The following is a 7,520-nucleotide window of genomic DNA, read 5'->3' as shown; positions in this document are numbered from 1 at the left end:
ACAATGAAAGAGCATACTGCCCTCCATATGGTGGAAATCCAGTACTTAAAGGGTAAATTGGCCTTTGAAGACACATTGGATCAATTTGTTGAGTTTCAACATAAGAAATACCAGATGATAATCTGAATGAAGAAATAGGAACTAACCATGTCGTTGTCCCTGATTGGACTCCGGCTTGTTGTTGACAATTTGCCGGGACAGATGGTATACCAGTGAACATCGTTGGAGTAGCAGCAGGAGGCTTTGCTGCTGCTGTGTCGGATGACACAGTCCTAGATGTCGACGGTTGTTCAGACATATCTAGTCTATCCAAAAGATTTCTTAGCGATTCTACAAGAACTTACGATGCCAAAAGACTAACTTCGAAGATCAACTAGGGAATGGTGATGATTATTCCGTTTAAAATAAATTTTAACGACGCTTGGATACAACTTGCTTTTTCACTTTTTAAGAGTCGAGAAAAAGCTAAAGATGACTGTAGTCTCCTTCGATGTTTTAACGAGCCCGAAGTGACAAATGCTCGGATGGACTTTTTCAGTTATAGAGTTCGAAAAAGGCCAAAAGAAACTACTCTGGAGTTCTAGGCAGAGGGTGTGCCAAACTTTTCGCAAAACCACAGAATACGTTTTACGGTACGAGTGGTCGATCTTCGTGAATGCTGTGTTCACTGCATTGCGATCAGTAGGGCAGCCGACACGGTTTCCTATTGGATAAAGGTTTTATTCCTATAGGGGTCTCCCAATATATACGCGACAGTACGTGGGAGCACAAGTCCGTATTGATACTTATCGCTTCACTGTGGAGGAATCACCCAACCACTCAATGCTAAGATATCACGTTTAACGACGCCGGAACACGTCTCTAGCTTAGACCTCTATGTGTTTGCATTATGTTTCAATGCGTTGTTATGTAAATTCAATTTATTTTAAGGTTGATCTTGTTTAGCAGTTTGCCTTTATGGATCACCATGAGATGTTTGATACAAATTCCTAAATGCAGTCTAAGATGATAAGCAAGCTTTTCAATCTTTCAACTTTGAAAATCTTAACTACTGAGGGAAAAGAGAGACAAAATCTTTTCACACAGATCAAAGAGCATACACTAATGCACTTTTTCCCTAAATCAACATACAAACTTATCAAATGCAAAATGCAAAATGCAGGTATTTCTTTTCTCTTTCTTAATGTTTGTGCGATACAAAAAGAAAGTCGTTGTATAACTTTGAATTCAATTTCAAGTGAAAGCAAACAAGTTTGTCTAAAATCAAAAGACACCTTAAGATTTACTTGTTTCGACACTAGAAACATATAAACTCAAACCATATGACGAAAGCAAAAGCTCAATCAGCTATGAACAGCAAACAAACTAACTCTTAAGACCAAAACGACACTTTATCCCAGGTCTAGATCTAAGAGGCCACAGCAAGACTTGTTCACTTTCGTTATGGGAAACTACAAATGATATAAGAAATACACAAAGAACAAACTCAGTTCCTTTATACAACCGAGGTGGAATAGTGGTAAGGAAATTTTGTTTCAGATAGGTACATTGACTGGTAACAGGCTGTAAAAACAAGGGTGAAAACAGGGCAAGAAACAGCAGGAAACCCCAGTAGCACAAGGCAAGACTGTTTCAGCGCAGGTAGTACACTGTCAGTTTGACATTCAGCGCAGGTAGCCCCTTCGGGAACTGCGCTGAAATGCAGACAACCTTCACACAGCCTGCACTGAAGAACGAAACTTTCATTTCTCTTGGTTTCCGGGTCACAGATTGCTCAAAAATTCATAGTTTTTGGCCAAATCAGAAGCTATCAGTCAAGTACACACTAAGGGATGAAAAGCTATCACTAAGAGTTGTTCAGAGTCCTTGTGGATCAGCTCTTCAAATCATAAACTTGCCCAGAAACTGAGCTAGAGTAGCTGCCCTCTACTTTGCATTTGAAAGCTCCAAATGCAGTTCGATTCGATACTCCCTGTGTTTATGAAATGAATAGCAAAAACACAAACAACCAACAAGATACGATCCCCAGTGGAGTCGCCAATTTGTTGTTGGGAAAAGTATCCAATACGGAATGACCCTATCCCACTCTAAGGGTGATAGTACCTCAGCAACAACCGAATGCAAAGCTATTCAAGGTTACTTCTTTATGAGATGTAAGAGAGAGGAGAAAGAGATCCACTAACCGTTATCTTCCGCTAATGGTTGATCCAATCTTCCCTCTTTGCTGCTTGCTCCCAGCTCCTTGCTCTTTCACTGGTCCAGCTACACAGAGATCCTGCAAAAGCACAAGAAAGGGAAACTACAAGAAGCATACATCCATAACTGATTCAAGGATTAGAATAAATCAAACATACAAGTATCAATACGCCACAAAGACACATGCATATAGAAGAACCTCAAATGCTTTATTAATGGAAGAAGTAAAGTTCTGAGAGTGTTACAACCATAAGAGACCCAATCCAGCAACACCTCCCAGCAGAAAGAAATCTCCTCTTCACCTCCTTCAAAGCAATCACCCAATAGTTCTATGCACAAACCAACAGCACTTCCTTACATTCACAAGATTCCACCCTCCCTAGACCTCATGAGAGAGCTCTATATATAGGAGATTTGGAGAAAGGATGAGTCAGCTTGAGATTGGCATGAAGCTGACTAGTGTCCTCTCCCACTTCAGTTATTCTTCAGTTCTTGAGTCCACTTGGAGTTTCTTGCTTCCACTTGGAGATCTAGATCCTCTTACTCATCACAAGGCGAATTCCCTGATCCAAGTGTCATTTTGGAAGCTTCCTGGGCATTTGACACCTTGCAGAATGACTGTGCCACTTGGCCAATCTCGCCCAGCGCAGGTAGCCTTCATTAGAGTTGACATTCAGCGCAGGTACAGAGTGGAGCAGTTGACATTCAGCGCAGATGCTCAGTGGAGCAGTTGACATGATCCAGAATTAGCTTGTTTTTGAGTGTTTTCAGGTGGAGAACTGATATTTAGTGCTGTGGTTTGCTGACCTTGTTCCTCTAGGGGCAGGAACAACATGTTTAGGGACTTTGGATCCCTTAGATTATTGACATTTCATGATTCATGTTGTAAGGCACAAAAATGTCTATAACAGCGTGGAGTGATCTGTTTACATTTTAAAGTGTCCACTCAACAAATAATTCCTAAACTTTTGTAGTACATAGACCATCACTAGTCCTTCGTGCTCTATAGTGGAGTAATTCTTCTCAGCTTTTGATAACTTTCTACTTACGAAGTCTATTAGATGATCAATCTCTCCTTCAGATGCATGTGTTAATACCACACCAAGTGCAATGCAAGATGCGTCTACATGCACATGGAATTCCTTCTTCAAGTCCAAAAATACCAAAATAGGCACAATTACCATATTTTCCTTCAGAACATCCAAGCTGCACTGGAAATCTTCATCCCAGCAAAACATCATATTTTTCTTTAATAATTTCTCCATTGGCACAGTTATCTGAGAATATGCCTTGATAAACATTCGGTAATACCCAGTGTCCCCAATGTTGCACATAGCTATTTCACATTCCTGGGAGCTTCCAAGTTCACAATTATGATGATCTTTGCAAGCTCCACCATCAATCCATGCTTACATACAACATGGCTGAGAAAAATCCCAAAGGGAACACAAAATATACATTTCTTCAAGTTCAAAACGATCTAATAACTTTGACACATATCCAGCATAAGGCACAGACTCACAACATGGTGCTTCACCAACCCAAACACAGTCCAATCATCGAAATACACCTCCAGAAATTTATGAATAAATTCCTTCAACACCACGATTACTACTTGGGAGAAAATTGCTGGCGCGTTCTTCAATTCGAAGGGCATTACAATATATTTAAAGTAACCCCACTCTATCGCAAAGGTTGTCTTTCTTTGATATTCCAGCAAAGTCTTTATTTGATGATATCCCAAAAACCATCAATAAATGAATATGGCTCCTGTCCGTCAACATTCTCTAATACTTCATCAGAAAATGGTGTTGGAAACGGATCATGCACACATGCATCATTCATCTTTGAAAGATCTACGCATATTCGAATTTCACCTTTCTATTTCTTTTCTTGGACTACCATTGGGCTCACCTAATCTGATTCCTCTACAGGCTCAATAATACCAGCTTCTAGCATCTTATCTAGTTATTCGCACACCTTCTCTTTATATTTTTAATTTAGTCAATAAGGTGTCTACTTAATAGGCTTCACATCCGGCTTTGGCATAATCTTCATAACACCTAAATCTTTGATGATCCCTTTCAAATCTGAAAAATTCATTAGGAATAAATCCTGGTATTCACGCAGCAACTCAGCTACCTTATCAACCATATCTTCGTCCCAATAGTCTCCTCTCTTCGTGAACTTAGGTTCTACTTCAGACCCATTGTTTACTTGTCGAGTTTTCAAAGGTTCAGACCAGGATTGCCACCTTTGGTCCTTCGACTTCGTGCTATCCTTCTATCTCTGGAATGGTGATATTCCATGGATCTTGTTCTTCTTCTTCAATAGTCACATTATAACACTCCAGTGCATGGCACAACTGCGCACTCCAATCCGGTTGAGACCTTCTACTAGTTCCTTTGTTGTTTTGAAAATGGTTGCTTTTATCTCCTAAAGAACTTTAGCAATTCTCTCAAACCCATCTTCAAAGCTGAAACTTAATTAAAAAATCTCCCTTAAAATGTCCCACTCGGTTGTTCCATGGCGAAGCTCTATGTCCAGATACCAGTTCACTAGAATTGAGTCTAAAGTATGACATAAAATGTGCACCCATTTTGGTTTTGGTTCTGTTCCTAGGCCTTAGTCCATCGTGTCGAATGATCACATACCCAAACCATAATTTCAGCATCCTCTTGTACTCCTTCCATCCAGCGAAGTTCTCCTTATGCGTACCCCACCAATGGGCAGGCATAGCACACAACACCAACTCCAGTGCCTAGAAGTTATGTTCTTCCGGTACTTCCCTTTCAAATTCATCTAAAAACAGTTCCACATCAGTTAAACCATCATCATGAGGAAGGTTTCTTACCTCAATTGAGACACACATGCAATGACTTGGTCATCATATTGCAACGGAGCATAGATACTTCATGTAACTGATTCTGCTAGTGTTCAATCTCTTCATCTGAATCTGAGGTGTAGGAGCTATCCCTGTCCCACACAATTCATCCATCGGTTATGGGATTGATCCAATATTCATCTCATGTAGTTATATTGTATATCTGATCCAGATCATCTTCACTTTCTACATAGTCACATAGGTTCAGTATAACGCATTCCTTCTACAGGGTCTAGTGGTACTACCACCCTGAGCGACTTATTTTCAAATGTCATCTTCCGCTTCTTCAAGTTGATTACCCCATTCATATCAATAACCCAGTCAATTCCTAGCAGCATGGGATATGGGTTACTATCATCCTCGATTTCAATGACCTCAAAGTCAGCCAATGTGCTCGCACCTTCAATATCCACCGTTACACCATATCAGCACCCCATCGAAATAATCTTGTGTTGATTTGCCATGCACAGTTGAATAGGAGACCACTGTAATGCAGGTCTCCCCATTGTCTCCCAAGTCTACTTAGGTAGGACATTTGCATCTGACCCCAGTTCCAAGATTTCTTGGTCCACTTCATATTCTCCTATTTTCACAGTCAACCTCATCTCGCACCCCGTTCACTTCTTATGCTTATCAATATTTCTCACTATACATTGTTCCATAGGATTCTTTTCTTTATTATTTCACTTATCTATTAACTATTGCAACCCTTCTACTGCTTTTTGATCACGTAGTAACTTCATACAGGTCTTCAGAAAAGTAGCTAGTACTGAAGGATCGACTTCTTGCGTCGCACTAGTCTCTGACGATTTCTCCTAACTTCCTAAGGTAGAGGCCTGAGTGAAGTTCTTCTTTGCTTCCATGAAAGTCTCTTTAGTGCGATTAAGGTCAAAGTCTACTTCCTTCTCAGCAACCTTGTGCACCCATCCATCATCCTTAGGCTAATTACCTTTATCTGCACTAGTCATCATGCCACTTCTCAGCATGATATTTATGCTTTGATCTTCCTCTCGAGCCTCCTCCATCATCATCTGATTGTTTTTCATAGGCTACTGGGGATGCGCCTTCATTTATTGCATATTTTCCATAAGGACTTGTTGATGGTGTTGGACCCACCAACATTCAAGGGATCACCCCTGTATGAAGTCCCAACTAGACCTCACACCGTTTGGTGTGGGAGTCCCATCTGGTATGATGGCCTGGTCTCCATTGTCTTAAGGATTTGCCTCAAATCTTGTTTGTCTGCATAGGAGAGTGGTTCACTTTGTATTCGAGAAGTGAGATTCACATGCCTGGTGAGTGTAATTATATGTGAGGGAAAAATGTGAAGTTGAGTTCCAGGTTGAAAGGGATCAGTCCCAACTCGGCTAGGAACATACACCACAAAGGACATACACAACTTCCGATGAAGCAGTCCACTCGGATGCGGAAAACACAACATATAAGGTAATATAACACGTACAACACTCACAAATTAGTCCGAGACGAGTGCAACGGTTGTTAAAACAAGGTTCATTTGAAAGGTCTATCTGATGTCGGCAGAGCAGTTGATATGGATGGGACAACATTAACAACATATACAACACATATCCATTAATAGATTATGCATTACAACAAATGAATTAGTTCATATGTAGAACACATGGTTAAAGCAACATACATTACAAGTGTTAAAGATCAGTCTTACAAAAAATACAATACATGTGTGAAAATGTGCTCGCCTGTTGATAGGCTTCTGAATTAAGCGAAAGTTCCAAGACACATCGTTACACCATACATCACTAACCTCGCAAGCGAGGCATTGGAGCCACTACTTAATCCTCTAAGAAAAGATTACAGAATCTCTTGGCTATGTGGGAGGAGCTGAGATGAAAAGTCCTTTCATGTAAAAATGAGTGGGGTATTTATATCCAAGGGTGAAACTGACCCTTGTGGATGTTTGACTACCCTCTTGACCATTCCACTTCCATGACTTTCAAACTTACATGACTCTCTGTTCAACAAGTGGGTCTCTTGGACTTCCACGTTACATCACATTCAATGACAACAAGCCCATAATAGAGATGTGGGAAACGTGACTCATGACTTGACTCGACATGACTTGACATGACAATGTTGGTACATTCATGCTACTGCTAGAGTGCATGTCAAGCTAAAATGTTGTTGAGTGATGGATGTCTTCATGGCATATCATAGCTTCACCTCCGCATGGCAAACTGCGTGGACTCTTCGACGGTCCTTGGTTTTCTTGATGAAGCTCTAGCATTTTGTTCCTTGCTTTCATGTTGGAAGGCTTGAGAGGTGCACTTGTTCATGAAAGTGCATGTTCATGGCATTCATCCACTTCGTATGCTCCGTTCATTCATCTACTTCCCATGCTTCAATCGTCTGTCCACTTCACATGATTCATTAGTTTTTCCATTGGTGAACCTGTCCATCT

This window comes from Pinus tabuliformis, chromosome 1_2 (assembly GCF_031772625.1).
Source record: "Pinus tabuliformis cultivar Carrire ecotype Pingquan chromosome 1_2, CPIR1, whole genome shotgun sequence".
NCBI classification, from domain to species: domain Eukaryota; kingdom Viridiplantae; phylum Streptophyta; class Pinopsida; order Pinales; family Pinaceae; genus Pinus; species Pinus tabuliformis.
Note: the sequence above shows the minus strand (reverse complement) of the source record.